At 42.0% G+C, this 24,559-nt stretch overlaps 1 pseudogene; it reads right to left on the reverse strand.

Annotated features, from left to right (window-relative positions):
• LOC135057454 (pancreatic lipase-related protein 2-like) overlaps window positions 1-21,215 on the reverse strand; it is a 133,321-nt pseudogene extending 112,106 nt beyond the window's left edge.
• Window positions 21,216-24,559: the final 3,344 nt, after the last annotated feature.

Consider the following 24,559-nt stretch of genomic DNA (forward strand, 5'->3'; position numbering starts at 1 on the left):
CAGTATAGTGCCATTAATACTAGATTTAGCCTTTATGTCACCTGACATAGTGACTCCTAGATCACTTTCCTCCTCAGTAGTTCCAGTATAGTGCCATTAATACTATATTTATCCTTTATGTCACCTGAAATAGTGACTCCTAGATCTTTTTCCTCCTCAGTAGTTTCCAGTATAGTGCCATTAATACTATATTTATCCTTTATGTCACCTGAGATAGTGACTCCTAGATCCCTGTCCTTCTCAGTAGTTTCCAGTATAGTGCCATTATACTATATTTATCCTTTATGTCACCTGAAATAGTGACTCCTAGATCCCTTTCTTCCTCAGTAGTGTCCAGTATAGTGCCTTTAATACCATATTTAGCCTTTTTGTCACCTGAAATAGTGACTCCTAGATCCCTTTCCTCCTCATTAGTTTCCAGTATAGTGCCATTAATACTATATTTATCCTTTATGTCACCTGAAATAGTGACTCCTAGTTCCCTTTCCTCCTCAGTAGTTTCCAGTATATTGCCTTTAATACTATATTTATCCTTTATGTCACCTGAAATAGTGCCTCCTAGATCCCTATCCTCCTCAGTAGTTCCCAGTATAGTGCCATTAATACTATATTTGTCTATTTATGTCACCTGAGATAGTGACTCCTAGATCCCTTTCCTCCTCAGTAGTTGTCAGTATAGTGCCATTAATACTATATTTATCCTTTATGTCACCTGAAATAGTGACTCCTAGATCCCTTTCCTCCTCAGTAGTTTCCAGTATAGTGCCATTAATACTATATTTAGCCTTTATGTCACCTGAGATAGTGACTCCTAGATCCCTTTCCTCCTCAGTAGTTTCCAGTATAGTGCCATTAATACTATATTTATCCTTTATGTCACCTGAAATAGTGACTCCTAGATACCCTTCCTCCTCAGTATTTTCCAGTATAGAACCATTATTACTATATTTAGCCTTTATGTCACCTGAAATTTTGACTCCTAGATCCCTTTCCTCCTCAGTAGTTTCCAGTATAGCTCCTTTAATACTATATTTATCCTTTATGTCTCCTGAAATAGTGACTCCTAGATCCCTTTCCTCATCAGTAGTTTCCAGTATATTGCCTTTAATACTATATTTATCCTTTATGTCACCTGAAATAGTGCCTCCTAGATCCCTTTCCTCCTCAGTAGTTCCCAGTACAGTGCCATTAATAGTATATTTATCTATTTATGTCACCTGAGATAGTGACTCCTAGATCCCTTTCCTCCTCAGTAGTTTCCAGTATAGTGCCATTAATACTATATTTATCCTTTATGTCACCGGAAATAGTGACTCCTAGATCCCATTCCTCCTCAGTAGTTTCCAGTATAGTGCCATTAATACTATATTTAGACTTTATGTCACCTGAAATAGTGACTCCTACATCATTTTCCTCCTCAGTAGTTCCCAGTATAGCGCCATTAATACTATATTTAGCCTTTATGTCACCTGAAATAGTGACTCCTAGATCTCTTTCCTCCTCAGTAGTTCCCAGTATAGTGACATTAATATTATATTTATCCTTTATGTCACCTGAAATAATGACTCCTAGATCCCTTTCCTCCTCAGTAGTTTCCAGTATAGTGCCATTAATACTAGATTTATCCTTTATGTCACCTGAAATAGTGACTCCTAGATCCCTTTCCTCCTCAGTAGTTCCCAGTATAGTGACATTAATACTATATTTATCCTTTATGTCACCTGAAATAGTGACTCCTAGATCCCTTTCCTCCTCAGTAGTTCCCAGTATAGTGACATTAATACTATATTTATCCTTTATGTCACGTGAAATAGTGACTCCTAGATCCCTTTCCTCCTCAGTAGTTTCCAGTATAGCGCCATTAATACTATATTTATCCTTTATGTCACCTGAAATAGTGACTCCTAGATACCTTTCCTCCTCAGTAGTTTCCAGTATAGTGCCATTAATACTATATTTATCCTTTATGTCACCTGAAATAGTGACTCCTAGATCCCTTTCCTCCTCAGTAGTTTCCAGTATAGTGCCATTAATACTATATTTATCCTTTATGTCACCTGAAATAGTGACTCCTAGATCCCTTTCCTCCTCAGTAGTTCCCAGTATAGAGCCATTAATACTATATTTATCCTTTATGTCACCTGAAATAGTGACTCCTAGATCCCTTTCCTCCTCAGTAGTTTCCAGTATAGCGCCTTTAATACTATATTTATCCTTTATGTCTCCTGAAATAGTGACTCCTAGAACCCTTTCCTCCACAGTAGTTCCCAGTATATTGACAATAATACTATATTTATCCTTTATGTCATCTGAAATAGTGACTCCTAGATACCTTTCCTCCTCAGTAGTTTCCTGTATAGTGCCATTAATACTATATTTATCCTTTATGTCACCTGAGATATTGACTCCTAGATCCCTTTCCTCCTCAGTAGTTCCCAGTATAGCACAATTAATACTATATTTATCCTTTATGTCACCTGAAATAGTGACTCCTAGATACCCTTCCTCCTCAGTATTTTCCAGTATAGAACCATTATTACTATATATAGCCTTTATGTCACCTGAAATAGTGACTCCTAGATCCCTTTCCTCCTCAGTAGTCTCCAGTATAGTGCCATTAATACTATATTTATCCTTTATGTCACCTGAAATAGTGACTCCTAGATCCCTTTCCTCCTCAGTAGTTTCCAGTATAGTGCCATTAATACTATATTTATCCTTTATGTCACCTGAAATAGTGACTCCTAGATCCCTTTCCTCCTCAGTAGTTCCCAGTATAGTGACATTAATACTATATTTATACTTTATGTCACCTGAAATAAGGACTCCTAGATCTCTTTCCTCCTCAGTAGTTTCCAGTATAGTGCCATTAATACTATATTTATCATTTATGTCACCTGAAATTGTGACTCCTAGAACCCTTTCCTCCACAGTAGTTCCCAGTATATTGACAATAATACTATATTTATCCTTTATGTCATCTGAAATAGTGACTCCTAGATACCTTTCCTCCTCAGTAGTTTCCTGTATAGTGCCATTAATACTATATTTATCCTTTATGTCACCTGAGATATTGACTCCTAGATCCCTTTCCTCCTCAGTAGTTCCCAGTATAGCACAATTAATACTATATTTATCCTTTATGTCACCTGAAATAGTGACTCCTAGATACCCTTCCTCCTCAGTGTTTTCCAGTATAGAACCATTATTACTATATATAGCCTTTATGTCACCTGAAATAGTGACTCCTAGATCCCTTTCCTCCTCAGTAGTTTCCAGTATAGCGCCTTTAATACTATATTTATCCTTTATGTCTCCTGAAATAGTGACTCCTAGATCCCTTTCCTCCTCAGTAGTTTCCAGTATATTGCCAATAATACTATATTTATCCTTTATGTCACCTTAAATAGTGCCTCCTAGATCCCTTTCCTCCTCAGTAGTTCCCAGTATAGTGCCATTAATAGTATATTTATCTATTTATGTCACCTGAGATAGTGACTCCTAGATCCCTTTCCTCCTCAGTAGTTTCCAGTATAGTGCCATTAATACTATATTTATCCTTTATGTCACCTGAAATAGTGACTCCTAAATCCCTTTCCTCCTCAGTAGTTTCCAGTATAGTGACATTAATACTATATTTAGCCTTTATGTCACCTGAAATACTGACTCCTACATCATTTTCCTCCTTAGTAGTGCCCAGTATAGTGCCATTAATACTATATTTAGCCTTTATGTCACCTGAAATAGTGACTCCTAGATCCCTTTCCTCCTCAGTAGTTCCTAGTATAGTGACATTAATACTATATTTATCCTTTATGTCACCTGAAATAGTGACTCCTAGATCCCTTTCCTCCTCAGTAGTTTCCAGTATAGTGCCATTAATACTAGATTTATCCTTTATGTCACCTGAAATAGTGACTCCTAGATCCCTTTCCTCCTCAGTAGTTCCCAGTATAGTGACATTAATACTATATTTATCCTTTATGTCACCTGAAATAGTGACTCCTACATTCCTTTCCTCCTCAGTAGTTTCCAGTATAGTGCCATTAATACTATATTTAGCCTTTATGTCACCTGAAATAGTGACTCCTACATCATTTTCCTCCTCAGTAGTTCCCAGTATAGCGCCATTTAATACTATATTTATCCTTTATGTCACCTGAAATAGTGACTCCTAGATCCCTTTCCTCCTCAGTAGTTCCCAGTATAGTGACATTAATACTATATTTATCCTTTATGTCACCTGAAATAGTGACTCTTAGATCCCTTTCCTCCTCAGTAGTTTCCAGTATAGTGCCATTAATACTATATTTATCCTTTATGTCACCTGAAATAGTTACTCCTAGATCCCTTTCCTCCTCAGTAGTTTCCAGTATAGTGACATTAATACTATATTTATACTTTATGTCACCTGAAATAAGGACTCCTAGATCTCTTTCCTCCTCAGTAGTTTCCAGTATAGTGCCATTAATACTATATTTATCATTTATGTCACCTGAAATTGTGACTCCTAGAACCCTTTCCTCCACAGTAGTTTCCAGTATATTGACAATAATACTATATTTATCCTTTATGTCATCTGAAATAGTGACTCCTAGATACCTTTCCTCCTCAGTAGTTTCCTGTATAGTGCCATTAATACTATATTTATCCTTTATGTCACCTGAGATAGTGACTCCTAGATCCCTTTCCTCCTCAGTAGTTCCCAGTATAGCACAATTAATACTATATTTATCCTTTATGTCACCTGAAATAGTGACTCCTAGATCCCTCTCCTCCTCAGTAGTTTCCAGTATAGTGACATTATACTATATTTATCCTTTATGTCACCTGAGATAGTGACTCCTAGATCCCTTTCCTTCTCAGTAGTGTCCAGTATATTGACAATAATACTATATTTATCCTTAATGTCACCTGAAATAGTGACTCCTAGATCCCTTTCCTCCTCAGTAGTTCCCAGTATAGTGCCATTAATACTATATTTATCCTTTATGTCACCTGAGATAGTGACTCCTAGTTCCCTTTCCTCCTCAGTAGTTCCCAGTATAGTGACATTAATACTATATTTATCCTTAATGTCACCTGAAATAGTGACTCCTAGATCCCTTTCCTCCTCAGTAGTTTCCAGTATAGAGCCATTAATACTATATTTATCCTTTATGTCACCTGAAATAGTGACTCCTAGATCCCTTTCCTCCTCAGTAGTTACCAGTATAGTGCCATTAATACTATATTTATCCTTTATGTCACCTGAAATAGTGACTCCTAGATCCCTTTCCTCCTCAGTAGTTCCCAGTATAGAGCCATTAATACTATATTTATCCTTTATGTCACCTGAAATAGTGACTCCTAGCTCCTTTTCCTCCTCAGTAGTGTCCAGTATAGTGCCATTAATACTATATTTAGCCTTTATGTCACCTGAAATAGTGACTTCTAGATCCCTTTCCTCCTCAGTAGTTTCCAGTATAGTGCCATTAATACTATATTTATCCTTTATGTCACCTGAAATAGTGACTTCTAGATCCCTTTCCTCCTCAGTAGTTTCTAGTATAGTGCCATTAATACTATATTTATCCTTTATGTCACCTGAAATAGTGACTCCTAGATCCCTTTCCTCCTCAGTAGTTTCCAGTATAGTGCCATTAATACTATATTTATCCTTTATGTCACCTGAAATAGTGACTTCTAGACCACTTTCCTCCTCAGTAGTTTCTAGTATAGTGCCATTAATACTATATTTATCCTTTATGTCACCTGAAATAGTGACTTCTAGATGCCTTTCCTCCTCAGTAGTTTCCAGTATAGTGCCATTAATACTATATTTATCCTTTATGTCACCTGAAATAGTGACTCCTAGATCCTTTTCCTCAGTAGTTTCCAGTATAGCGCCATTAATACTAGAGATGAGCGCCGGAAATTTTTCGGGTTTTGTGTTTTGGTTTTGGGTTCGGTTCCGCGGCCGTGTTTTGGGTTCGACCGCGTTTTGGCAAAACCTCACCGAATTTTTTTTGTCGGATTCGGGTGTGTTTTGGATTCGGGTGTTTTTTTAAAAAAAACCTAAAAAACAGCTTAAATCATAGAATTTGGGGGTAATTTTGATCCCAAAGTATTATTAACCTCAAAAAACATAATTTACACTCATTTTCAGCCTATTCTGAACACATCACACCTCACAATATTATTTTTAGTCCTAAAATTTGCACCGAGGTCGCTGTGTGAGTAAGATAAGCGACCCTAGTGGCCGACACAAACACCGGGCCCATCTAGGAGTGGCACTGCAGTGTCACGCAGGATGGCCCTTCCAAAAAACCCTCCCCAAACAGCACATGACGCAAAGAAAAAAAGAGGCGCAATGAGGTAGCTGACTGTGTGAGTAAGATTAGCGACCCTAGTGGCCGACACAAACACCGGGCACATCTAGGAGTGGCACTGCAGTGTCACGCAGGATGTCCCTTCCAAAAAACCCTCCCCAAACAGCACATGACGCAAAGAAAAAAAGAGGCGCAATGAGGTAGCTGTGTGAGTAAGATTAGCGACCCTAGTGGCCGACACAAACACCGGGCCCATCTAGGAGTGGCACTGCAGTGTCACGCAGGATGTCCCTTCCAAAAAACCCTCCCCAATCAGCACATGATGCAAAGAAAAAGAAAAGAAAAAAGAGGTGCAAGATGGAATTATCCTTGGGCCCTCCCACCCACCCTTATGTTGTATAAACAAAACAGGACATGCACACTTTAACCAACCCATCATTTCAGTGACAGGTTCTGCCACACGACTGTGACTGATATGACGGGTTGGTTTGGACCCCCCCCCAAAAAAGAAGCAATTAATCTCTCCTTGCACAAACTGGCTCTACAGAGGCAAGATGTCCACCTCATCTTCACCCTCCGATATATCACCGTGTACATCCCCCTCCTCACAGATTATCAATTCGTCCCCACTGGAATCCACCATCTCAGCTCCCTGTGTACTTTGTGGAGGCAATTGCTGCTGGTCAATGTCTCCGCGGAGGAATTGATTATAATTCATTTTAATGAACATCATCTTCTCCACATTTTCTGGATGTAACCTCGTACGCCGATTGCTGACAAGGTGAGCGGCGGCACTAAACACTCTTTCGGAGTACACACTTGTGGGAGGGCAACTTAGGTAGAATAAAGCCAGTTTGTGCAAGGGCCTCCAAATTGCCTCTTTTTCCTGCCAGTATAAGTACGGACTGTGTGACGTGCCTACTTGGATGCGGTCACTCATATAATCCTCCACCATTCTATCAATGTTGAGAGAATCATATGCAGTGACAGTAGACGACATGTCCGTAATCGTTGTCAGGTCCTTCAGTCCGGACCAGATGTCAGCATCAGCAGTCGCTCCAGACTGCCCTGCATCACCGCCAGCGGGTGGGCTCGGAATTCTGAGCCTTTTCCTCGCACCCCCAGTTGCGGGAGAATGTGAAGGAGGAGATGTTGACAGGTCGCGTTCCGCTTGACTTGACAATTTTGTCACCAGCAGGTCTTTCAACCCCAGCAGACCTGTGTCTGCCGGAAAGAGAGATCCAAGGTAGGCTTTAAATCTAGGATCGAGCACGGTGGCCAAAATGTAGTGCTCTGATTTCAACAGATTGACCACCCGTGAATCCTTGTTAAGCGAATTAAGGGCTGCATCCACAAGTCCCACATGCCTAGCGGAATCGCTCCGTGTTAGCTCCTTCTTCAATGCCTCCAGCTTCTTCTGCAAAAGCCTGATGAGGGGAATGACCTGACTCAGGCTGGCAGTGTCTGAACTGACTTCACGTGTGGCAAGTTCAAAGGGCATCAGAACCTTGCACAACGTTGAAATCATTCTCCACTGCACTTGAGACAGGTGCATTCCATCTCCTATATCGTGCTCAATTGTATAGGCTTGAATGGCCTTTTGCTGCTCCTCCAACCTCTGAAGCATATAGAGGGTTGAATTCCACCTCGTTACCACTTCTTGCTTCAGATGATGGCAGGGCAGGTTCAGTAGTTTTTGGTGGTGCTCCAGTCTTCTGTACGTGGTGCCTGTACGCCGAAAGTGTCCCGCAATTTTTCTGGCCACCGACAGCATCTCTTGCACGCCCCTGTCGTTTTTTAAAAAATTCTGCACCACCAAATTCAAGGTATGTGCAAAACATGGGACGTGCTGGAATTTGCCCATATTTAATGCACACACAATATTGCTGGCGTTGTCCGATGCCACAAATCCACAGGAGAGTCCAATTGGGGTAAGCCATTCCGCGATGATCTTCCTCAGTTGCCGTAAGAGGTTTTCAGCTGTGTGCGTATTCTGGAAAGCGGTGATACAAAGCGTAGCCTGCCTAGGAAAGAGTTGGCGTTTGCGAGATGCTGCTACTGGTGCCGCCGCTGCTGTTCTTGCGGCGGGAGTCCATACATCTACCCAGTGGGCTGTCACAGTCATATAGTCCTGACCCTGCCCTGCTCCACTTGTCCACATGTCCGTGGTTAAGTGGACATTGGGTACAACTGCATTTTTTAGGACACTGGTGAGTCTTTTTCTGACGTCCGTGTACATTCTCGGTATCGCCTGCCTAGAGAAGTGGAACCTAGATGGTATTTGGTAACGGGGGCACACTGCCTCAATAAATTGTCTAGTTCCCTGTGAACTAACGGCGGATACCGGACGCACGTCTAACACCAACATAGTTGTCAAGGACTCAGTTATCCGCTTTGCAGTAGGATGACTGCTGTGATATTTCATCTTCCTCGCAAAGGACTGTTGAACAGTCAATTGCTTACTGGAAGTAGTACAAGTGGGCTTACGACTTCCCCTCTGGGATGACCATCGACTCCCAGCGGCAACAACAGCAGCGCCAGCAGCAGTAGGCGTTACACGCAAGGATGCATCGGAGGAATCCCAGGCAGGAGAGGACTCGTCAGACTTGCCAGTGACATGGCCTGCAGGACTATTGGCATTCCTGGGGAAGGAGGAAATTGACACTGAGGGAGTTGGTGGGGTGGTTTGCGTGAGCTTGGTTACAAGAGGAAGGGATTTACTGGTCAGTGGACTGCTTCCGCTGTCACCCAAAGTTTTTGAACTTGTCACTGACTTATTATGAATGCGCTGCAGGTGACGTATAAGGGAGGATGTTCCGAGGTGGTTAACGTCCTTACCCCTACTTATTACAGCTTGACAAAGGGAACACACGGCTTGACACCTGTTGTCCGCATTTCTGGTGAAATACCTCCACACCGAAGAGCTGATTTTTTTGGTATTTTCACCTGGCATGTCAACGGCCATATTCCTCCCACGGACAACAGGTGTCTCCCCGGGTGCCTGACTTAAACAAACCACCTCACCATCAGAATCCTCCTGGTCAATTTCCTCCCCAGCGCCAGCAACACCCATATCCTCCTCATCCTGGTGTACTTCAACACTGACATCTTCAATCTGACTATCAGGAACTGGACTGCGGGTGCTCCTTCCAGCACTTGCAGGGGGCATGCAAATAGTGGAAGGCGCATGCTCTTCACGTCCAGTGTTGGGAAGGTCAGGCATCGCAAACGACACAATTGGACTCTCCTTGTGGATTTGGGATTTCAAAGAACGCACAGTTCTTTGCGGTGCTTTTGCCAGCTTGAGTCTTTTCAGTTTTCTAGCGAGAGGCTGAGTGCTTCCATCCTCATGTGAAGCTGAACCACTAGCCATGAACATAGGCCAGGGCCTCAGCCGTTCCTTGCCACTCCGTGTGGTAAATGGCATATTGGCAAGTTTACGCTTCTCCTCCGACAATTTTATTTTAGGTTTTGGAGTCCTTTTTTTTCTGATATTTGGTGTTTTGGATTTGACATGCTCTGTACTATGACATTGGGCATCGGCCTTGGCAGACGACGTTGCTGGCATTTCATCGTCTCGGCCATGACTAGTGGCAGCAGCTTCAGCACGAGGTGGAAGTGGATCTTGATCTTTCCCTAATTTTGGAACCTCAACTTTTTTGTTCTCCATATTTTATAGGCAGAACTAAAAGGCACCTCAGGTAAACAATGGAGATGGATGGATTGGATACTAGTATACAATTATGGACGGACTGCCACGGTTAGGTGGTATAAAAAAACCACGGTTAGGTGGTATATATTATAATAATAATACAATTATGGATGGACGGACTGCCTGCCGACTGCCGACACAGAGGTAGCCACAGCCGTGAACTACCGCACTGTACACTGGTTGATAAAGAGATAGTAGTATACTCGTAACAACTAGTATGACACTATGACGACGGTATAAAGAATGAAAAAAAAACCACGGTTAGGTGGTATATATTATAATAATAATACAATTATGGATGGACGGACTGCCTGCCGACTGCCGACACAGAGGTAGCCACAGCCGTGAACTACCGCACTGTACACTGGTTGATAAAGAGATAGTAGTATACTCGTAACAACTAGTATGACACTATGACGACGGTATAAAGAATGAAAAAAAAACCACGGTTAGGTGGTATATATTATAATAATAATACAATTATGGATGGACGGACTGCCTGCCGACAGCCGACACAGAGGTAGCCACAGCCGTGAACTACCGCACTGTACACTGGTTGATAAAGAGATAGTAGTATACTCGTAACAACTAGTATGACACTATGACGACGGTATAAAGAATGCAAAAAAAACCACAGTTAGGTGGTATATATTATAATAATAATACAATTATGGATGGACGGACTGCCTGCCGACTGCCGACACAGAGGTAGCCACAGCCGTGAACTACCGCACTGTACACTGGTTGATAAAGAGATAGTAGTATACTCGTAACAACTAGTATGACACTATGACGGTATAAAGAATGAAAAAAAAACCACGGTTAGGTGGTATATATTATAATAATAATACAATTATGGATGGACGGACTGCCTGCCGACTGCCGACACAGAGGTAGCCACAGCCGTGAACTACCGCACTGTACACTGGTTGATAAAGAGATAGTAGTATACTCGTAACAATTAGGATGACACTATGACGGTATAAAGAATGAAAAAAAAACCACGGTTAGGTGGTAGGTATATAATAATAAATAATACAATTCTGGTCGGACGGACTGCCTGCCGTGTGCCGACACAGAGGTAGCCACAGCCGTGAACTACCGCACTGTACACTGGTTGATAAAGAGATAGTAGTATACTCGTAACAATTAGGATGACACTATGACGGTATAAAGAATGAAAAAAAAACCACGGTTAGGTGGTAGGTATATAATAATAAATAATACAATTCTGGTCGGACGGACTGCCTGCCGTGTGCCGACACAGAGGTAGCCACAGCCGTGAACTACCGCACTGTACACTGGTTGATAAAGAGATAGTAGTATACTCGTAACAATTAGGATGACACTATGACGGTATAAAGAATGAAAAAAAAACCACGGTTAGGTGGTAGGTATATAATAATAAATAATACAATTCTGGTCGGACGGACTGCCTGCCGTGTGCCGACACAGAGGTAGCCACAGCCGTGAACTACCGCACTGTACACTGGTTGATAAAGAGATAGTAGTATACTCGTAACAATTAGGATGACACTATGACGGTATAAAGAATGAAAAAAAAACCACGGTTAGGTGGTAGGTATATAATAATAAATAATACAATTCTGGTCGGACGGACTGCCTGCCGTGTGCCGACACAGAGGTAGCCACAGCCGTGAACTACCGCACTGTACACTGGTTGATAAAGAGATAGTAGTATACTCGTAACAATTAGGATGACACTATGACGGTATAAAGAATGAAAAAAAAACCACGGTTAGGTGGTAGGTATATAATAATAAATAATACAATTCTGGTCGGACGGACTGCCTGCCGTGTGCCGACACAGAGGTAGCCACAGCCGTGAACTACCGCACTGTACTGTGTCTGCTGCTAATATAGACTGGTTGATATTTAAAGAGATATTAGTAGTATACAACAATACTATACTGGTGGTCAGGCACTGGTCACCACTCCTGCAGCAAAAGTGTGCACTGTTAATTAATATAATTGTACTCCTGGCTCCTGCTAACAACCTGCAGTGCTCCCCAGTCTCCCCCACAATTAATTATAAGCTTTTAATTTATACATTGATGACTGTGCAGCACACTGGGCTGAGCTGAGTGCACACAGACTGAGTCACACTGTGTGACTGACTGTGCTGTGTATCGTTTTTTTTTTCAGGCAGAGAACGGATATAGCAGAGAGAAGTGAACGGATATATTATATTAAATAAAAGTTAACTAGCAACTGCAGTTAACTAGCAACTGCGACTCTGCACAATCTCTCTCTATCTAATCTATCTATCTCTATTCTAATGGAGAGGACGCCAGACACGTCCTCTCCCTATCAATCTCAATGCACGAGTGAAAATGGCGGCGACGCGCGGCTCCTTATATAGAATCCGAGTCTCGCGATAGAATCCGAGCCTCGCGAGAATCCGACAGCGTCATGATGACGTTCGGGCGCGCTCGGGTTAACCGAGCAAGGCGGGAAGATCCGAGTCGCTCGGACCCGTGGAAAAAAAAGTGAAGTTCGTGCGGGTTCGGATTCAAAGAAACCGAACCCGCTCATCTCTAATTAATACTAGATGTAGCCTTTATGTCACCTGAAATAGTGACTCCTAGATCCCTTTCCTCCTCAGTAGTTTCCAGTATAGAGCCATTAATACTATATTTATCCTTTATGTCACCTGAAATAGTGACTCCTAGATCCCTTTCCTCAGTAGTTTCCAGTATAGTGCCATTAATACTATATTTATCCTTAATGTCACCTGAAATAGTGACTCCTAGATCCCTTTCCTCCTCAGTAGTTTCCAGTATAGAGCCATTAATACTATATTTATCCTTTATGTCACCTGAAATAGTGACTCCTAGATCCCTTTCCTCCTCAGTAGTTTCCAGTATAGTGCCATTAATACTATATTTATCCTTTATGTCACCTGAAATAGTGACTCCTAGATCCCTTTCCTTCTCAGTAGTTTCCAGTATAGTGCCATTAATACTATATTTATCCTTTATGTCACCTGAGATAGTGACTCCTAGATCCCTTTCCTCCTCAGTAGTTCCCTGTATAGTGCCATTAATACTAGATTTAGCCTTTATGTCACCTGAAATGGTGACTCCTAGCTCCCTTTCCTCATCAGTAGTTTCCAGTATAGTGTCATTAATACTATATTTATCCTTTATGTCACCTGAAATAGTGACTCCTGTATCTGTTTCCTCCTCAGTAGTTGCCAGAATAGTACCATTAATACTATATTTATCCTTTATGTCACCTGAAATGGTGACTCCTAGCTCCCTTTCCTCCTCAGTAGTGTCCAGTATAGTGCCATTAATACTATATTTAGCCTTTATGTCACCTGAAATGGTGACTCCTAGCTCCCTTTCCTCCTCAGTAGTTTCTAGTATAGTGCCATTAATACTATATTTATCCTTTATGTCACCTGAAATAGTGACTTCTAGATCCCTTTCCTCCTCAGTAGTTTCTAGTATAGTGCCATTAATACTATATTTATCCTTTATGTCACCTGAAATAGTGACTCCTAGATCCCTTTCCTCCTCAGTAGTTTCCAGTATAGTGCCATTAATACTAGATGTAGCCTTTATGTCACCTGAAATGGTGACTCCTAGCTCCCTTTCCTCCTCAGTAGTTTCTAGTATAGTGCCATTAATACTATATTTATCCTTTATGTCACCTGAAATAGTGACTCCTAGATCCCTTTCCTTCTCAGTAGTTTCCAGTATAGTGCCATTAATACTATATTTATCCTTTATGTCACCTGAGATAGTGACTCCTAGATCCCTTTCCTCCTCAGTAGTTCCCTGTATAGTGCCATTAATATTAGATTTAGCCTTTATGTCACCTGAAATGGTGACTCCTAGCTCCCTTTCCTCCTCAGTAGTTTCCAGTATAGTGCCATTAATACTAGATTTATCCTTTATGTCACCTGAAATAGTGACTCCTAGATCCCTTTCCTCCTCAGTAGTTTCCAGTATAGTGCCATTAATACTATATTTAGCCTTTATGTCACCTGAAATGGTGACTCCTAGATCCCTTTCCTCCTCAGTAGTTTCCAGTATAGTGCCATTAATACTAGATTTATCCTTTATGTCACCTGAAATAGTGACTCCTAGATCCCCTTCCTCCTCAGTAGTTGCCAGTATAGTACCATTAATACTATATTTATCCTTTATGTCACCTGAAATGGTGACTCCTAGCTCCCTTTCCTCCTCAGTAGTGTCCAGTATAGTGCCATTAATACTATATTTACCCTTTATGTCACCTGAAATGGTGACTCCTAGCTCCCTTTCCTCCTCAGTAGTTTCTAGTATAGTGCCATTAATACTATATTTATCCTTTATGTCACCTGAAATAGTGACTTCTAGATCCCTTTCCTCCTCAGTAGTTTCTAGTATAGTGCCATTAATACTATATTTATCCTTTATGTCACCTGAAATAGTGACTCCTGGATCCCTTTCCTCCTCAGTAGTTTCCAGTATAGTGCCATTAATACTAGATGTAGCCTTTATGTCACCTGAAATGGTGACTCCTAGCTCCCTTTCCTCCTCAGTAGTTTCTAGTATAGTGCCATTAATACTATATTTATCCTTTATGTCACCTGAAATAGTGACTTCTAGATCCCTTTCCTCTTCTGTAGTTCCCAGTATAGTGACATTAATACTATATTTATCCTTTATGTCACCTGAAATAGTGACTCCTAGATCCCTTTCCTCCTCAGTAGTTCCCAGTATAGAGCCATTAATACTATATTTATCCTTTATGTCACCTGAAATTGTGACTCCTAGATCCCTTTCCTCCTCAGTAGTTACCAGTATAGTGCCATTAATACTATATTTATCCTTTATGTCACCTGAAATAATGACTCCTAGATCCCTTTCCTCCTCAGTAGTTCCCAGTATAGAGCCATTAATACTATATTTATCCTTTATGTCACCTGAAATAGTGACTCCTAGATCCCTTTCCTCCTCAGTAGTTCCCAGTATAGTGCAATTAATACTATATTTAGCCTTTATGTCACCTGAAATAGTGACTTCTAGATCCCTTTCCTCCTCAGTAGTTTCCAGTATAGTGCCATTAATACTATATTTATCCTTTATGTCACGTGAAATAGTGACTTCTAGATCCCTTTCCTCCTCAGTAGTTTCCAGTATAGTGCCATAAATACTATATTTATCCTTTATGTTACCTGAAATAGTGACTTCTAGATCCCTTTCCTCCTCAGTAGTTTCTAGTATAGTGCCATTAATACTATATTTATCCTTTATGTCACCTGAAATAGTGACTCCTAGCTCCTTTTCCTCCTCAGTAGTGTCCAGTATAGTGCCATTAATACTATATTTAGCCTTTATGTCACCTGAAATAGTGACTTCTAGATCCCTTTCCTCCTCAGTAGTGTCCAGTATAGTGCCATTAATACTATATTTAGCCTTTATGTCTCCTGAAATAGTGACTCCTAGATCCCTTTCCTCCTCAGTAGTTTCCAGTATAGTGCCATTAATACTATATATAGCCTTTATGTCACCTGAAATAGTGACTCCTACATCATTTTCCTCCTCAGTAGTTCCCAGTATAGCGCCATTAATACTATATTTAGCCTTTATGTCACCTGAAATAGTGACTCCTAGATCCCTTTCCTCCTCAGTAGTTACCAGTATAGTGCCATTAATACTATATTTATCCTTTATGTCACCTGAAATAGTGACTCCTAGATCCTTTTCCTCCTCAGTAGTTTCCAGTATAGTGCCATTAATACTATATTTATCCTTTGTCACCTGAAATAGTGACTCCTAGATCCCTTTCCTCCTCAGTAGTTTCCAGTATAGCTCCATTAATACTATATTTATCCTTTATGTCACCTGAAATAGTGACTCCTAGATCCCTTTCCTCCTCAGTAGTTTCCAGTATAGTGCCATTAACACTATATTTATCCTTTATGTCACCTGAAATAGTGTCTCCTAGATCCCTTTCCTCCTCAGTAGTTTCCAGTATAGTGCCATTATTACTATATTTATCCTTTATGTCACCTGAAATAGTGACTCCTAGATCCCTTTTTTTCCTCAGTAGTCCCTAGTATAGTGCCATTAATACTATATTTATCCTTTATGTCACCTGAAATAGTGACTCCTAGATCCCTTTCAGCCTCAGTAGTCCCCAGTATAGTGCCATTAATACTATATTTATCCTTTATGTCACCTGAAATAGTGACTCCTAGATACCTTTCCTCCTCAGTAGTCCCCAGTATAGTGCCATTAATATTATATTTATCCTTTATGTCACCTGAAATAGTGACTTCTAGATCCCTTTCCTCCTCAGTAGTGTCCAGTATAGTGCCATTAATACTATATTTATCCTTTATGTCACCTGAAATAGTGTCTCCTAGATCCCTTTCCTCCTCAGTAGTTTCCAGTGTAGCGCCATTAATACTATATTTATCCTTTATGTCACCTGAGATAGTGACTCCTAGATCCCTTTCCTCCTCAGTAGTTTCCAGTATAGTGCCATTAATACTATATTTATCCTTTATGTCACCTGAGATAGTGACTCCTAGATCCCTTTCCTCCTCAGTAGTTCCCAGTATAGTGCCATTAATACTATATTTATCCTTTATGTCACCTGAAATAGTGACTCCTAGATCCCTTTCCTCCTCAGTAGTGTCCAGTATAGTGCCATTAATACTATATTTATCCTTTATGTCACCTGAAATAGTGACTCCTAGATCCCTTTCCTCCTCAGTAGTTTCCAGTATAGTGCCATTAATACTATATTTATCCTTTATGTCACCTGAAATAGGGACTCCTAGATCCCTTTCCTCCTCAGTAGTCCCCAGTATAGTGCCATTAATACTATATTTATCCTTTATGTCACCTGAAATAGTGACTCCTAGATCCCTTTCCTCCTCAGTAGTTTCCAGTATAGTGCCATTAATACTATATTTATCCTTTATGTCACCTGAAATAGTGACTCCTAGATCCCTTTCCTCCTCAGTAGTTTCCAGTATAGTGCCATTATTACTATATTTATCCTTTGTCACCTGAAATAATGACTCCTAGATCCCTTTCCTCCTCAGTAGTTTCCAGTATAGTGCCATTAATACTATACTTAGCCTTTGGGTTTCTGAGACCCAATTGCATTATTTTGCATTTTTTGGCATTAAACTGTAATTGCTACACTCTTGACCATTTCTATAGTCTACCTCGATCCACAATCATTTGTTTTACCCCACCTGGTGCGTCTACCCTGTTGCATACCTTTATGTCATCTGCAAATAGCCATTTGCAATGTCACCAATAAAGATATTAAAAAGCACTGGTCCAAGGAGATAATTCAGATCTAATCGCTAGGCAGCAATTTTGGCAGCCCTGCAGTCGGATAGTCGCCACCTACAGGGTGAGTGTATTTTTGCAGTAGAAGTGTGCGATCGCATGTGTAGCAGTGCTGCACAAACTGATTTTGTGCAATCTCTGTACAGCCCAGGACTTTCACAGACGCTGCAATAACATCAGCCTTTTCGTGACCCGATTCGATGTCAGACACCCTCCTTTCAAACGCTTGGACACGCCTGCGTTTTTCTAGACACTCCCTGAAAATTGTCAGTTGACACAAACAAACGCCCTCTTCCTGTTAATCTCCTTGCGAACGCACGTGCAAATTGATCCTTCGCACAAACCCATAGCTGACTGGCGATCCCCTTTGCAGCTGTTCATCGCGGCTGCGCATTGCGGTGCATACGAATGCGCATTTCGGATCTGATCGCACGCTGTGTGAAAACACACAGCAGTGATCAGATCTGAATGACCCCCCATGTACAGATCCCTGGGGTGTTCCACTGGTAACATTTCCCTCCTGTGAATGCACTCCATTTACTACAACTCTTTGTTTTCTATCCTGCAACCAAGCTCTCATCCATTCAACCATCTTAGTATCCAATCTTAAGCTTTCAAGTTTTTTTTAGCAGTCTGCGATGTGGGACACTGTCAAACACCTTACTTAAGTCTAGATAAGCTATATCCACTGTTCCACTTTTATCTATTATTTTAGTCACACAGTCAAAAAAGTCAATAAGATTTGTTTGACATGATCTCCCCCCAGTGAATCCATGCTGTTTGGGATCGTGTAAATTGTTGGATTTGAGATAATCTACAATTCTTTCTTTTAAGAGTGTTTCCATCAATTTCCCTACTACTGATGTAAGACTCACTGGTCTGTAGTTGTTTGCCTCTTCCTGGCTTCCACTTTTGTGTAGTGGGACTACGTTCACTCTTTTCTAGTCCTCTGGAATTACTCCTGTAGCTAGTGACTGGTTGAACAATTATGTTAATGTTGATACCAGCACCTCTTTAAGTTCTTTTAGTATCCTTGGATGTATCCCATCTGGCCCCATAGGTTTATCCACTTTCAGCTTTGAGAGTTCTGTTAGGACCTTCTCCTCTGTAAATGTACTTGTTTAGTTTTTCTGAATATCCCTGCTATTTAACTGTGGCCCCTTCCCCTCTCATTCAGTAGTGAATACTGAGCAAAAATAATTATTAAGATGATCTGCTATTACATTGTCTCCCTCAACAAGACTCCCAGTCTCTGTCTTTAGTCTTATTAATCGCTTTGTTATGATCTCTGGGTACGGCCTATAACCTGCTGCTAAAGTGTGGTGCACTTCTTATACAAATACCCCCAGCTAACACCTCACTGGGGCATTGTAGCAGCTCCTGATGGCGCTATCATTCTTCTGCTTCCGTATCTTTATGGCAGGGTCCATATGATGACTCACCAGTCCCGCATTCTACATCTGATTGGACGAATAGTCATTTACAATAATTCCCCTCCCTTGCAGAACCCCACCATCTCTCTTTCATCTACCCCGGTGCTGGAGTTACAGCATTACAGTAAATAAGAGATTGCCTGACAACCCAACTACAGAGGTAGGTAAGGGGAAGAATAAAATAGACAGCGGGTTGCCATCATCTCATCCACAGCTATAGGTGACTAGCACAGTGGAGAGTGGGATTCAATGAAAGGCAACAGATGCTCTATATATCTCTATGCCCTCAACGCATTTCACCATGAACTCAAAGGCTTCTTCAGAAGGTACTGGCGGCACCTACCTCCACTAGCTCACCCTTCTGCTTCACGCCTACAATGAAGGCCCATCTGGCTGGATGGAGTTGCTGACGGCTGGACAAGTTATACAAGAAGGTTAGACTGGCTCACAAGGGTACAGGGGAAACCCCTGGTGGACCCCAGTGCCTGGGGGCCCACCTCCTATATATCTATCTATCAAGGGGCCCAGACCTTGCAATCGCTAATGGTTAGCCAAACCTCTAAGCATGGCCCCTACCACTGCATTCCCCCGGAGGGTTCTTCATGCCCCAGTCCGACACTGTATATGAGTCTAGCCTCACTGAGACGTAGAGTATATACCAGCTATGCACCACTAAGGGGTCTATTTACTAAGCCTTTAACTGAGATAAAGTACCGGCCAATCAGCTCCTAATGTTCATTTTTTAAACTGAAGCCTGTAACGTGGCAGTAAGGAGCTGATTGGCCGGGACTTTATCTCTGTCCAAGGCTTAGTAAATAGACCCCTATGTTCAGGGTCAGAATGGCCCACAGGGGAACAGGGTAAACCACCAGTGGACCCCACTGTCTGATCAGGTTCCAGACTCTATCCTAGTGCACTTGAATTATGCATTATACATATGTTACATTATACTTCCCAAGAATATGGTTTATTATATATGTACCAAGGGGAACAGAACATGCACTTTGTAATGGTTAGCCAAACCTCTGTGGTGGCTGGCCACACCAAAATAGAGCCTGGCCACACCCTTAAGCATGGGCCCCTACAACAGCACCCCCTCCCACACCCGGGGGGCCCTTCAGGCCTAGTCCGACACTGCCTATGTTACTGTTCTGCGGCTACCCATCCCTCCCCTGCAACAGAAACCACAACTCACAGAACAGGTGTAACCACATTTAGGGAGGAGGGTGAGATGATTGAGATTGATTGATTCTCAGACAGGTTGGAGTCATTGTGTTTTTAGCTCGCCTGAGGCTATCTGATTGCAGAAATTAGTCAGTATTAACCCTAGAAGGAGGTCGGACCAGGTCACAGAGTCTGGTTCTGCCTCGGGATATAACCTTCTTCAGCTCTATGGTGACTTCTGTTCTCCTTCACTCATTAACCTTTCACTGCACAACTCATCTTTCTTTCTATGTGGAAATTATACAAAGACGATGATAAATTCAGATGAAGGACTCAATGTACGACCAACGTAACCCAGAAATTTCTTCTCTGCTACTGTATGGCAATGTGTGACCCGTCATGGGATAATTGAGAAGATATACCGTATCTATATCCTACTTAACACTGCTCTGAAAAGCGGGCAGAATTAGAATATAATCCAGTCTTCTGGTACTACCTATAAAAAGAGTTTGCTGGGTAAGTAACATTAAGGGTGTTATCTAGATGCACACGGAAGACGATATAAGGTGACACCTAAAGAGAATGAACAAGACCTCTGGAGGTCAGTACACGGGACGGACAGACATTGGGTTGGGGGGTTCGGATAGTGGTTAAGGGTACTTACCTGGAAGTTGTTGGGATTCTGCTTCGTGTACAGCAGGAACCGGGTATTAATCTTCGCCGGAGACCATGGCAAGCGACTTATTGGCCGCTGTAGAGTCCAAGACCATGGGGCTTTGTCTGTGAAGCACCCCAGCCGGTCATAGCACACCTCTCCTAATGACAACAGGGGATACAATGTATACAGTAAAACTCGGGGCTCCAGAGTAACAGACTTGTGGGGGCCCCTATCAATATATAACTATTACATTTACATATATGTCATCATTCCAAGAGCGTCGGGATCTGTGGATAGTCTGGAGGGAAGTGTGCGGCAGAATCTCAGCCTTCCGCTCCCCCAGCCGCCGCATCTTCTGCAGCTGGGGAGGAGCAGGGTCCACAGAGGAGAACTTGAGTGCAGACAGCAAAATGCTGTCCTGTCCTCCATTAATATACTATTTGTGGGGAATGTGTGTGGGTCCCCTATGTGTGGGAGCCTCAGGGCGAATGCCACTGTGCACCCTTATAATCTGGCCCTGTGCTGGGTACACATTACAATGACCCACCATTGCTCCGACAGGGCAGACCATTCAGGTAAGCATATACACTTACCAATCAGCCGCTCCATATGTCGGTGCTCACATCACTGCTGTGACGTCACTTCCTGCAGCAAGTGTACGGGCAGTCGGCGAGCAGCCACATGTGCCAATATATTGGGTATCGGAGGCAGTGGTGGAAGTTTGTCCCAGTTGCCCGGAGGCAAGATAAATATTGGTGGCCCCTAGATTTAGATAAGTGTGTGTGTGTGTGTGTTGTGTGTGTTGTGTATGGAGTGTTCTGGGGGAAAAGCATACATATACACACACATTTTATTGTTATTTATTTAAAATCACACATTTCTTAGCAGTCATTCCTAGGATTAGAACCCATGACCTGTTACACTGAAGGCAGACACCTTACTGATACAGCTATTTGCTCCTGCATAGCAAGTCCACATAGAACATAGGTGGTCATTCCGAGTTGTTCGCTCGCAAGCTGCTTTTAGCAGCTTTGCACACGCTAAGCCGCCGCCTACTGGGAGTGAATCTTAGCATAGTAAAATTGCGAACGAAAGATTAGCAGAATTGCGAATAGACACTTCTTAGCAGTTTCTGAGTAGCTCCAAACTTACTCGGCATCTGCGATCAGTTCAGTCAGTTTCGTTCCTGGTTTGACGTCACAAACACACCCAGCGTTCGCCCAGACACTCCTCCGTTTCTCCAGCCACTCCCGCGTTTTTCCCAGAAACGGTAGCGTTTTTTCGCACACACCCATAAAACGGCCAGTTTCCGCCCAGAAACACCCACTTCCTGTCAATCACATTACGATCACCAGAACGAAGAAAAAACCTTGTAATGCCGTGAGTAAAATACCTAACTGCATAGCAAATTTACTTGGCGCAGTCGCACTGCGGACATTGCGCATGCGCATTAGCGACTAATCGCTCCGTTGCGAGAAAAAAATAACGAGCGAACAACTCGGAATGACCCCCATAGATCTGCTCAGTGACTTACAATGCTGACTATTTCTATAACAATTATTTACAAGTGTCACACCCAGGATTAGAACCCACGACCTATTACACAGAAAAGAGGCACCTTACTGGTGGAGCTATTTGCTTCTGTATAGGAAGCATGAGAATTCTAACTATGGGGGTCATTCCGAGTTGTTCGCTCGTTGACGATTTTCGCAACGGAGCGATTAAGGCAAAAATGCGCATGGTACGCAGTGCGCATGCGCTAAGTATTTTAGCACAAAACTTAGTAGATTTACTCAGGTCCGAACGAAGAATTTTCATCGTTGATGTGATCGGAGTGTGATTGACAGGAAGTGGGTGTTTCTGGGCGGAAACTGACCGTTTTCTGGGAGTGTGCATAAAAACGCAGGCATGCCAGGATAAAACGCGGGATTGTCTGAAGAAACGGGGAAGTGGCTGGCCGAACGCAGGGCGTGTTTGTGACGTCAAACCAGGAACTAAACGGGCTGAGCTGATCGCAGTGTATGAGTAAGTCTCGAGCTACTCAGAAACTGCTAAGAATTTTCTATTCGCAATTCTGCTAATCTTTCGTTCGCAATTCTGCTATGCTAAGATACACTCTCAGAGGGCAGCGGCCTAGCGTGTGCAATGCTACTAAAAGCAGCTAGCGAGCGAACAACTCGGAATGAGGGCCTGTATGCAGTTACTTGTAATTGTAAGAGACGTAACTTCATATAGTTAGAATTCTCATGCATCCTATAGAGGAGCAAATAGCTCCATCAGTAATGTATCTGCTTCCAGTGTAATAGGTCGGGGGTTCTAATCCGGGGTATGACACTTGTAACATGTATCTACGAATAAAGATGGTGTGACTTGTAAGGTGCAGAAAGGAAGAGATATTGGTGGCTATCAATTAACTTAATTGAATGGTGTCGCTGAACACACGGAACTGGAGGAGAGGTGCCCCCCTACAGAGGAGGAGCCCGGCGGCAGCTGACTCCTTTGCCTTCCACAGTTATGCCTCTGATCGGATGTGATGTGCAGTAAGGTAAATGGCTCAGGAGGCACAGGCTAGTACCAGATCCAGACTAACACACAATGTATGAGCCCAAGAAATCATGTGGGCATTATACACAGGTGCCACAGTATATACATGTGGGCATTATACTCAGGTGCAGCAGTATATACATGTAAGTCATTATACACAGGTGCAGCAGTATATACATGTGGGCATTATACTCAGGTGCAGCAGTATATACATGTGGGCATTATACACAGGTGCAGCAGTATATACATGTGGGCATTATACTCGGGTGCATCAGTATATACATGTGGACATTATACACAGGTGCCGCAGTATATACATGTGGTCATTATACACAGGTGCATCAGTATAAACATGTGGGTATTATACACAGGTGCCGCAGTATATACATGTGGGCATTATACACAGGTGCAGCAGTATATACATGTGGGCATTATACACAGGTGCAGCGGTATATACATGTGGGCATTATACACAGGTGCAGCGGTATATACATGTGGGCATTATACACAGGTGCAGCAGTATATACATGTGGGTATTATACACAGGTGCAGCAGTATATACATGTGTGTATTATACACAGGTGCAGCAGTATATACATGTGGGCATTATACACAGGTGCAGCGGTATATACTGTACATGTGGGCATTATACTCAGGTGCAGCAGTATATACAGTACTCATGAGCAGTATAAACCGGTGCAGTAGCAGTATATACTGATGGAAATGTGAGTGTTGGTGTGTGGAAATTCTGTAATACAAAGGTATAAAAATATCATTTTGTTATACAGTATTAATATCCCTTACCTTGCAGCGCTGACAATAGAGAGATAACCGGTAACAAAGTGCCATTCATCTGGAAATAGACACAATTGTAACATATAAGTGATATACTATATACTGTATGTTCTATAAAGTGCCGGAATATAAAGGCAGCCGTGTAACATAGAAGTGATATAATATATACTGTATGTTCTATAAGGTGTTGGGATATAAAGACAGCCGTGTAACATATAAGTAATATACTATATACTGTATGTTCTATAAGGTGCCGGTATAGAGGCAGCCGTGTAACATATAAGTGATATACTATATACTGTATGTTCCATCAGGTGCCGGGTATAGAGGCAGCCGTGTAACATATAAGTGATATATTATATACTGTATGTTCTATAAGGTGCCGGGATATAAAGGCAGCCGTGTAACATATAAGTGATATACTATATACTGTATGTTCCATCAGGTGCTGGGTATAGAGGCAGCGGTGTAACATATAAGTGATATACTATATACTGTATGTTCCATCAGGTGCCGGGTATAGAGGCAGCCGTGTAACATATAAGTGATACACTATATACTGTATGTTCCATCAGGTGCTGGGTATAGAGGCAGCCGTGTAACATATAAGTGAT

This window comes from Pseudophryne corroboree, chromosome 3, assembly GCF_028390025.1.
Source record: "Pseudophryne corroboree isolate aPseCor3 chromosome 3, aPseCor3.hap2, whole genome shotgun sequence".
Lineage (NCBI taxonomy): Eukaryota > Metazoa > Chordata > Amphibia > Anura > Myobatrachidae > Pseudophryne > Pseudophryne corroboree.